At 40.7% G+C, this 11,394-nt stretch overlaps 1 protein-coding gene across 6 annotated transcripts in view; it reads right to left on the bottom strand.

The window, feature by feature from the left end:
- Nucleotides 1-11,179, bottom strand: part of foxp1b (forkhead box P1b) — a 346,037-nt gene extending 334,858 nt beyond the window's left edge. For 2 of the 6 annotated variants that reach the window (XM_077529011.1, XM_077529008.1), the window contains exon 1: nt 10,849-10,988. The gene's annotated coding sequence lies outside the window, so the exon portion shown is untranslated. Of the gene's footprint in view, nt 1-10,848; nt 10,993-11,042 lie in introns of those variants that run through there. The other 4 variants (XR_013284556.1, XM_077529009.1, XM_077529014.1 and 1 more) reach the window with 4 other exon arrangements.
- Nucleotides 11,180-11,394: the final 215 nt, after the last annotated feature.

Here is an 11,394-nt window from a genome sequence, read left to right on the forward strand (position 1 = left end):
TTGAAATTGTTACCGGAAGCATCTCATTGGGGCTTACAGCGAGCTAACCGCAGTGTTAGCCGTCATGTGTAACCTTAAAGACGCTGTCTGCCAATTTCACTCTGGAAAAGGCACTTTTTAAATACAGGATTTAAACAATCAAACTCCTTCTCAATATACAGATCAGGGCTTGTCTTCATTTCTGTTGGTGAGTTTGTCCTAAACCCGCACCCCCACAGCCTGTATTTTACCATTTTGTGTTTGTTTTGTAAACAGCGTGACGTTTCTGTGGGAAGACAGTATTTACAACCCTCCAGCCAATCGCAGAGCGGTGGGGTGGCGTGTCGCAAACAGGGCGGGGGGAACGTGTCAGCTGCGTGACGTCACTCCCGCGGCAATTTGAAAGCACGCACGGATTATTATTTTTTTTCACTCACTCACTCACTCACTCACTCACTCACTCACTCACTCACTCACTCACTCACTCACAGAAGCTTACGTGTGTGAATAAGTGAGTGAAGGAAAAAAAAATCCGTGCTGCTTTCAAATTGCCACGTGAGTGATGTCACGCAGCTGACACGTTCGCCCGGCCCCGTTTGCGACACGCCACCCCCCTGCCCCCCGCTCTGCGATTGGCTGGAGGGTTGTAAATACTGTCTTCCCACAGAAACGTCGTGCTGTTTACAAAACAAACACAAAATGGCAAAATACAGGCTGTGGAGGTGGGAGTTTAGGATGAAATTACCACAAAAGATGAACAAAAACATAGATATGTAGACTGAGAGAAAGTTAAAGTGTTTACATCCTGTATTTAAAAAGTGGATTTTCCTGAGTGAATCCGGCAGACAGCCCCTTTAAACCGGACGCTCGTTTGTTCGCCTTTTCATCCACGTTGAGTTGATTAATGATGAACGAATCAAGTCATTTGAATGGCTCTTCAATGTGAACGACGTGAACCGAGTCTTTATTGACACGTTCAACGGCAATGACAAGCCGCCCCCCGCCACCCCTTTCCCACTATAGTGCGCCGAACATTCGCTTTCGGAGGGAGCGTCGTTTTAGCACATTACCGTCAATCAAACAATTAACTTGTAAGTGGCTCGTGAAGGTCTAACACACGTAAAGAAAAAAAAAAGAAAAAAACACTGCTCGCTGCGCGTGTCATGCATGGCAGAAGTGAAGAACACAACTACGGTGACAGGATCGGCCGGCAAAAAACAGCAACACCAGTGCGGTGAGCCGGGGAGAGGAAAAGTTCGCCACCAGGTAGAAGTCAATAACTACAGAGTAGATTTGATAAAAGACAGCTAGACAGTCAAAACACGCTCGCTGGTTCAGTGTACATATGTGCTGGCCAATGTATGTAGTGTTGTACATACACATTTATATTTTCCTGTGTTCTATAAAATTATGAAACCTTACTGAATGTTATTTTTTTAAGACTATTCCATATGTCAATGACAATGAACGGCACAACCTGTCAAGCATCACTAGTCCTACAGAAGTGTACCGCAGATTGCGGTGTGAAAGTGGACAGGGAGATTTTTCATGACTCACCCACAGCTAAAGGGATGACCTGCTGATTAGTGGTTAAAAGCATGCTACTAAATAAATAGTCGAAAAGAAGTTTGAAGTTGAGTTTTTAGTGATATTTTTTTATCAATTAGTCACACAAACATGATCACTAAACCATGCAAAACTTTATTGTTGATGAAAATACACCTAGAGTCTGATGTACAGTGTTCCCTCATTTTCCACTGGGGTTAGGTTCCAAAAAATACCTGAAATTCGTAAAGCTGTTAGCTTTATGTTTTAAATTTATTATACATGTTTTAAGGCTTTAAAACCCCGCACCACACAGTTTATACACTTTTCTCGAGGCATTTACATTTTCTCAAATTCTCTCTTGTTTAGACATTCTCAGTGTTCAAACTTTCATAAATGTTATAAAATGGGTATATTACTGTGTAAAAAAATAAAATAAAATCTTCAAAACAGCAAAGCCATGAAAAGTAAACCCCGTTATAGCGAGGGACACTTGATTTTTTTTTTTAAACATGTCCTCTTTGATGCTGATCCTACTGATCAACTTATTAACAAACCAGGGTTACTCAAATGTGCTATTTATTTAGCTGACAAAAATTGCTATTGTAGGTCTGATGTCACTTTAGTTCCATTGAATAAAATCTATGGGAAGAGATTTGTCTAAAATCTCACTGTTTCAGAGGAAAATAGTTTGCTGACAAGCTTGTTGATTAGCTATCCAAAAATGAAAAGCAGTTGGTGGTTAATTACATGCAAATGTGTTTTTTGTCTTCTGTATTTATACCTGTTTAACCAAAAAGTAGGCTATATACTATACAGGTAGGTTTTTATTTCTATCCAAATACCCGATTATTCGCTAGAATTTTCAGCAGGATATCCGAATACCAAAATATTTGATAGCTGCAACCCTAATAATATTAATTTTGAGTAGTTTTGAGGCACGCCCACACAAGTTATTTCACCAGCCACCCCTGTCAAAACTAGATTGCACCCCACAAGTCATATTGCACATGCTGCAACCCAACTTCAAATTTTTGCCAACATAAATAATCATTTATTATTATAAAGTCTGTTTGGTCCAAAATGAGCTTACATATTTTTTTTATTTGTCTTAACATTTTCAAATGTTTAAACATTTTCTTACTTTGAACAAAAACATAAATAATCGTTTTGAATAATCGTGATTTCAATTATTACCACAATAATCGTGATTATTATTAATCGCTTCACAAGCAAATTACGTTCCCCTAAATCTGACAATTAGCATAGATTTTAAACATGGAAGGCCAAAACATCCCTAATGAAAATTAAATTGCACTAATAAACTAGCCTCTAGAGGGTGCTAGTACTGCACGAATGGAAATCAACCTGACTTTTTTAACAGATGTGTTCCTTTTAAATATTGGGAACATGACGAAGACGATATTGTGGCAGTTTTAATATCACAATATCACAATATTGCCTTTATCGTTACATCCCTGTAGTTGAATGCATATACATTTGTGACCTGTAAACACCGGGCCTATTGATTGGCTGTTTACATGCTTTACATGTGACTTTTGTTACAGCCCTGCCATGCAGGAGTCACAAATGAGTGTAGGGATTTGCAAATGTGTGTATGTAGACTTGTGTGTAGCTCCAACCACCAGGGGACGCTTGTGCCAATAATATTTCCGTTATTGGTTGCAATCTTGTTGACTAGGGCACGCCATAGACGGCATTTGTTTTTGTTTGTTTGTTTGTTTGTTTGTTTGTTTGTTTGTTTGTTTGTTCGACGACAAGGGGCCTCTTCGTCTGACGGGGAAATGTAATTTCCTATCATATCCATGGACTTAGGCTTATGAGCAGTCCATTCATATTAAAGTATGTGATCCTATCTGAGCGACGTGATGATCCGTATGTGATGCTTTACCTCAAATTGGTGTTTACAAACAAGTACTCAGGAGGGGGGGGGGGGGGGGACACAAGTTTAATGTAGCAGGTTAGTTTTGAAATTAAGGTTTTGCCGACAAGAACTTCATTCATCATAGGCAGACTGTACCGTTACTCGGGAAGTGAATTGCCCAATACCTGATACCTGCCGATTTGATCCGTATCACGATTCATAGGTCACGTCCGATTCGATTCGATACCAATTAATCCTGATACAAGTCAATTATTGTCATTTTTTTACTCAAATGTAGAAAATACTCATTTTCTAAACTTGTACATCAACACCTTCTTAAATTATCCCCAAAGTAATTTAGTTTTCTGATTTTTCAGGAAAAAACAACAAATTGAACTATTTGCATCATGAGGAGATGATTTAGGCATAAAAATTGTTTTGTTTTTTTTAAATACTTTAGCAATTATTTTAAAAGGTTGACGACATTACACTGTAAGATTTGTATGAAAATGTATTTATTTATCTGAAACTTCAGGCTTATAACTGTGAGCCACTGTATTTAACAAACGGGTTGCAATCTCATTTCATGTTTGAACAGCATTGAAATAAAATATTAAGGCTTAATGTTCCATTAATATAACATTTGTCCATGCTTGAATTGTAAACCCTAAGCATAAGTTTTTTTTTCCTTTGTAAATTTTCACTCACTCACATAAACACCGTCTCCCAGGTGGGGAAGCAAACCCACACCAACCTGCACTGAAGGCAAGTACCACTCCGCCACCCAGAGCCCGAACCCTAACCCTAAGTAAAATATTCTGTTGAATATTTCAATCAAAAAATTGATATTTAAACATCGATTCGGCCGCATATTGAATTGATACAAGAATTATGTGCTGTATAATATCGCGATATATCTCCAAATCTCACCCCTACCCTATCCGTTAATGAAGAAGCACTTGTCGGAATATGGCATATGACCTGGCTCTCCAAAGCTAATGAGACTGACATTTTTAAACCATTTGTTTTTGTTTCTAAACTGCCAACCCTTTACAATTTGACTGTGTGACAACTGTCACGAAAGTAAAGTGCAACTGAAATGTCTTGATTTTAGTGAAGTTAGTACACAGGCATGGCCATTACTGCAACTGTAAAGTATAGAGTAGACACAAAATACGAAATAATCATTTAAATGTATTGTATTGTATACAAATATATGGGACCTGACAGTGCCATAACAACTTGACTCATGGTTGTCTGTCAAGAAGGTTTTTACTCTTTCACTGCCAAATATTATCCAAAAAACAACCCCAACAGTGCCAGCCGATTTCGAGCATTTTCACTCATCTTTCAAGGCAAACAAAATATTGTGCGCTCCGACTACATAAACATAAAAAAAAAAGTATGTTTCTACTAGGGCTGGGCGATATGGCCCAAAAATAAAATCTCGATTTTTTTCTGTCATTCTGGACGATTACGATATTACTCGATTTTAATCAGAAGTTTAAAAAAAACAAAAACATTTAAACAAGGTTTGATTTCTTCAAAAAATTCATCTTATGCAAAATGTTCAGACAATAACGTACACAATTTTTTTTATCAGTTTTACGGTAAATTTAACATAGCTTGTTCAAAAAAAGCTACTCATATCTTTTGCATAACTTAAATGCAACATAACTTGTGCAAAAAAAATAAAAAATACTCACAGCCTTTTGCCCAACATAAATGCCCATACATAGATTATACAAAAATAAATAAATAAATAAAAAATAAACTACTTAAGGCTTTTGCATAACCTAAATGCCACAAAGCTTGTGCAAAAAAAGCTACTCATAGCCTTTTGTTCAACTTAAATGCCACATATATAGCTTGAGCAAAAAAAAACTACTCGGATCTTTTGCTCAACTTAAATGTCACATATCTATCTTGTGCAAAAAAAAAAAAAAAAAAAAAAACTACTCATAGCTTTTGCATAACTTAATTGCCACAAGTAACCCCGGGTTTTCACCGGATGCGGTTGCGGTGCGGTTGCGGTGCGGTGCGTCTTGACTGCGTGCTCCGGACGGGTCAATTTTTTTGTCAATCCACACCGGCTCCGCACAGCTGCGGTCCGGCAGCTTCGTCGCCGCCCACTTCCCAACGTGTCTCGCGGGACCGCGCGCGCGCGATCATGTGACATTTCACAACGACAAACATACAGAAAGTCTGTGCTCAACAGAGAAGCAGAAAGAGAGGTGGACTTCTTTTGATTTAACCTTTTCTTCTTCTTCTGCTATGAGATTCCATGCAGCATCCTTTTTTTGGTTGTCTTTATAAAAAGGATGTGCCGTGTCATGTATTATTTTGTGGTTTTCCACCTCCAATATAAACCTCTCCTCGTCCATGTTCGCTGGTGTCTAAACCGTGAATGAGCACATGGCCCGGCGACGCCCACGTCACGTTTTGCTGAAAAGCTTGCGAAATAGGAGCTGGCGAGTGTTTTATTCTGAAAGGTAATCGGAAATTTATTTTGAAACTGCGTCGGTCTTCCTGTCCCGCTCGATGTGTTTTGTGCTAGCTTGCCATTTGCCGGAGGCCTACCGCTGCGGTGTCCGGCAAAAATAGAAAATAGGTCTATCCTTGCGGAAGGCCTGCGGCACGCCGCAGCTGAGACGCAGTCGACACGCAACGCACCCGCAAGCGGTGTAAACTGCACCATTCGAATGAATGGAATCTAATTGCTTGCGTCGCCGGACCGCACCGCAACCGCACCGCAACCACATCCGGTGAAAACCCGGGGTAAGTAGTTCTAACAATTGTAAACAGGTATTGTAAACGAAACATCCAGTATTCTGCAAATATACAACTCAACTCACAATAACATTTGTATATAAGAGAACTTCAAGATCAACAGCGTAAAAATAATCAGCACCACCTTTTATTGTAATCAACTCAAATTCCTTACAAGCAAAACTAGCCTGTCAACTGACTCTGGCAAAAGACAAGCTCTGGTGCATGTCACAATGTTTCCCCCGGTACTAAATACAGCTCAAGTTTGTTGTTTCGTGGTGTGCGTGTACTTATCTTTGCTAGCGTTAGCCACGCTACACTCTCGAAGACGTGACCGTTCCTCCCATTCTTTCGGATGCATTTGGCGCAAGTGCTGGAAGAGGTTAGTTGTGCTGCCTGCTATTTTTCGTTTTAATAGCTGTTCGGCAAACCTTGCACACGCTTTTACTTTGCTCTAGGTCGCTCTTGTAAAAGCCGAACATGAGTCCCTTTTCTGGGGTCTTCTGGAGCAGACAATGTGCGCAAGTAGGCAGCGTACCGTTTGGCCAAAGTAGCTGATGTGGGGCTCCCGGTGATTTGGAAGCGTCACTTTCCTTCGCTGCCGGATGCCGTGGGTTGGCTTCGCCGCCTGGGAGACCATGTAAAGGCCTCAGTATACTTCTGCGTAAGGCTCACGCGGAGACGTTACGGCTCCGCTCCGCTCCTGCGTTTGCTTTCAAACTTGTGCGCGATACACATCAGATTAATGAATTAATTTGTTCATTAATTTCTGTGCGTGTTTGTGTGAGTGAAAAGAAACGGAAAAAAAAACAGGCGGTGATGTGGACTGCCTGTACGGCTGTTGCGGGCTCCTGTGCGCCTACGATGATGTCACATAACGCAGCTTCGCTATAGTAGGGTGACGTCATCAGCAAGCGCGCCAGCCACCAAACGAAGGACCCCAAAACAACGAGCGTAAACAGAAGCGAGCCGCTCAAGGTTAGATGATGTGTATTTATTTATAAGCACCTCGATTTCACAATTTAGCTCATTTTCACATCGTGGCACTTTCAATGGACGAATTAATCGAATTAATTCGATTTATCGCCCAGTCCTAGTTTCTACCTTATTCTGTTCTTTAGTAATCACCATTGGAAAATAGGTCATTTGAGTGACATTGAAAACATACATTTTTTTGCACAACAGTGACTTAGACACAATTTTTTTTTTTTGTTTATTGACGCTCTGTGAATTTGATTTAATGTGACAAAGGCTTTGATCATTCACGTCATCCTTGAAAACGTTCAATTTCATCACATCAGTCGTGTTTCATTGTAATTTCATATACCACAAGCCCATTGAAAAGAGATACAATGCTGCCATCTGCTGGCCATAATTAGTGGGTGTTTTTAATTCCACAACCCATTGAGCAGGCAGTGCTGCACAAGACATTGCACTGCCCATTGAGGGGAAAAAATAAAAATGAAAACCTTAGTAAACGTCAATTAACATTTATGGCGGCATTCATTAGGATTTTAGCAAACGTCATCAAACGTTTTTGGCGGTGAAAGAGTTATTGTCGGGCCCAGTTAGACCTGAAGTGTAAATCAGCCCAGAAATATGATGCCAAGCTCTCATCAAATGGAATAAAATGTTTTTTAAATAAGAAGTTTATAATACACAATATCTGACAAAGCAAAATATATAATTGCAACAACAACACTGTTTGTGATGGACTTTCCCGCATCACACATCCATTTTACACATGCATAATTGAAATCCAGACTGGACAGCTGATGGAGACAGGTGTTCAGGTTGTGCTTGAAAGCAGTGCACAGCTTCAAGCATATGGTTGAGCCCCATAAGAGTGGATTCAAATATGTGAACCCTTACCCATCGTTCTACACATTCAAGCCTTTGTTTTAACTGACAGTTACCCACCGTGGCTAACAATAGCATTTGGAAGAACACTCATTCTTGATCCACTGGTTTCTATCATAATGAAAACATCCTCTTTCTTCATATGTGTTATTTCACCCTTTGTTTTGCTTTTTTTCCGGACCAATACCAGCACTCAACTCTTGACCCCGGGTTTACACCGGTTGCGGTTGCGGTGCGGCTGCGGTGCCGTGCGTCTTGACTGCGTGCTCCGGACGGGTCAATTTTTTGGCCAATCCGCACAGCTGCGGTCCGGCAGCTCCGTCGCCGACCACTTCCCGCCGTGTCTCGCGTGACCGCGCGCGATCATGTGGCATTAAAAACAACGACAAACACACAGAAAGTCTGTGCTCAACAGAGAAGCAGAAAGAGAGGTGGACTTTTATTATTTTGTGGCTTTCTACCTCCAATATAAACCTCTCCTCGTCCATGTTCGCTGGTGTCTAAACCGTGAATGAGCACCTCGCACGTTAACTCCAGGCCCGTCTACGCCCACATCACGTTTTGCTAGCATGCTTGCGAAATAGGAGCTGGCGAGTGTTTTATCTTGAAAGGTAACCGGAAATTTATTTTGAAACTGCGTCGGTCTTCCTGTCCCGCTCGATGTGTTTTGTGCTAGCTTGCCATTTGCCGGAGGCCTACCGCTGCGGCGTCCGGCAAAAATAGAAAATAGGCTATCCTTGCGGAAGGGCTGCGGCACGCCGCAGCTGAGACGCAGTCGACACGCAACGCACCCGCAAGCGGTGTAAACTGCACCATTCGAATGAATGGAATCTAATTGCTTGCGTCGCCGGAACGCACCGCAACCGCACCGCAACCGCATCCGGTGAAAACCCGGGGTGAGTAGTCAATGATACCAAAACTTTTTTCCATTGGTGAAAAAACAACAACCATATTTTGTTTCGAACATGCACTAAAATGTATTTAAATAAATACTAAATAAAATGATACACTGAAAAATTAGGAAAGAATGCAGTAATGTCAAAAGAATTAAATTGAATACGAAAGTACTTCAATTCAAATTTAGTCAAGTAAAGTCATCTTTATTTATATAGCGCTTTCAAATGCCCTTAGCTGTCACAAAGCGCTTTATAGGAATACATTTAGCCACTACTGTTTACCCAGCAACACAAATTTGTCATGTAGACAACGTTTATGTCAACTGCGGTGACTCAATCTGAACACTGCGTGGCACCCTCATAATGACTTAGACAGAATAAATGACCCACAAAGAAGTCTGACGTCATGCGCTGTTTGCAGAGTAATAAAAAAAGAATAAAAAAATAAATACAAGACTGATTCCTGAGAATACTACACATCAGCCAAGCCTAAATGCCCAGTACAGGCGCAGACAGCGGCTACCGCCCTTTGAAAAAATCTTTTTCGCATTTAATAGTGAATGAGGCCCATTGCATAAGTGAGCAAGCAAGCACACTGACCCGAGTGGCTGTTCAAATAGTGTACAGGCCCTCCCTCACTCCCCCCCCTCCGGCAGATCATGACAACAGCCCAGCAGAAGCACTATTTGATCTCTGATGTTTTCCTTAATCTGGGTTGTCAAGATTCGGTTGTTGGAGTGTATTTACTTTCCTTCTTCTACCAAAAAGTGTTTTTCCCCCCACTCTCAGACAATGACTAATTCAAAGACGAAGGACCAGCAAAAGGTCTTAAAGCGGCAGTTTCTCTTCTGCATTTTTTAAAATTTATTTCAGAACCTATATTTGCAATGGTGATGTTTCATTCTCCTGTACAAATTCAAAACATAAATAAAAAAACTTACATGGCTGAAATCACTGAAAAGCAAAATCCAAGTTTAGTGTCAGTTTGTAAAGATATGTGAAAGTAACATCAATAACAATGCCATTCACAAATTATCAGGCAATTACGAGTTCACCGAGAAGTGGGATAAAATTATAACAAGTGCCTTATTATTAAGTGATCAACAACTTCTGCATTTGGGGGGAAAAATACAACCAGCTCAGTACAGCTAAGTAGTGTTAAAATAGGTTCTTACAAAACACACCAACAATTACTTGTGCTAATTAATCCTATTTAACATTGTATCGTAGATAGGTAAATACAGTTTGAAAATATGATGATAAAAGTCGGGAAACTCTGCATAGTATAGTATAACAAAAATTATTTAAATGCTTACTCAACCAAAACAAAAAACTTTCTATATGTTTGCCAGTTGTGTCTTGAGTTTGAGAGATAGTAAACACGTGGACAGAGGCTGCTGCTGCTGCTACAACTACTTACTTCTACTTTTCTCTTACTCCAAAGAAATCACTGCAAAACTACTCTGGCATGCGATGAAAGATGTCAACCTATCCAAAGAGGGTGATTCCACTTTCATTTGGTTGTCTTAATGTCGTAACTAACAGCATGCGGTTCACTTTGGTTGTAAAAACACCGTAGTACGTTGTTGATAGGTGCGTTTACTTCGGTTTAATAAGTTTGCTAGAACTTTCACAACACAGCAAGAGCACAACGTTGGTAAAGTTGCAAGGTGACTGATCACACATCACATCGACATGTTTATTTATGCCATTTGTATTTATGCTCTAGTTAGTATGAGCATACAGGTGTGTGTGCGAGTGTTTCTGTGCGCGTGTGTTCGCCGTGCAAACTTCTAAGCGACAGCCATGGACAAAAGAATATCTCTGCGTGCGTGCACTTGTGCGCGCAGTAGCAACCGGCATCTTAATAGGACACAAGATACGTGAACGTTATTAGCTATAACATAAACTTACCATGATGCGAGTCGCTAAAGAGCAACTAGACGCACGCGGATGAGCACAACTTGCTAGGCTGAGATAAAGGGCTGCACGCCAGCTTGTGTACGGAGACCGCGTGCGACACAAATCACACTGTAAACACCAACAAGATTACTCCGCCAGCCTTTTTGGTTAAGGTGGCGGGGGCACTAACTAACTTGAGACCTTACTTAGCGTGTGTCGGGAGGGGGGAAGCAAATAGTTTGTCGTCCAGGTCGATCGTGCTCCTTCCTGGGTGTTGTTTAATAAAGCTATGAAAATGCAAACAAAAGCGGAAGAAAAGGGAAAGAAGCGCCGATTTGGATGTTGTTGTTTTGATCTTCCAGGTCCATTACGTCATATCCACCTGCTGCGTAAACAAGGTTCATTGCATTGCAAAGATAGCAATCACAAGTACTATTCAGATGAAAAGAGCACTAAGCACTTCTTTCTATGTGGGAATATAATGATATGCATTAGTTTTAGCAGAAAGTGCGACAAGGGAGGTTGTCAGGAAAAACTACAACCAATTACAACGGGAAG

This window comes from Festucalex cinctus, chromosome 8, assembly GCF_051991245.1.
Source record: "Festucalex cinctus isolate MCC-2025b chromosome 8, RoL_Fcin_1.0, whole genome shotgun sequence".
NCBI lineage: Eukaryota > Metazoa > Chordata > Actinopteri > Syngnathiformes > Syngnathidae > Festucalex > Festucalex cinctus.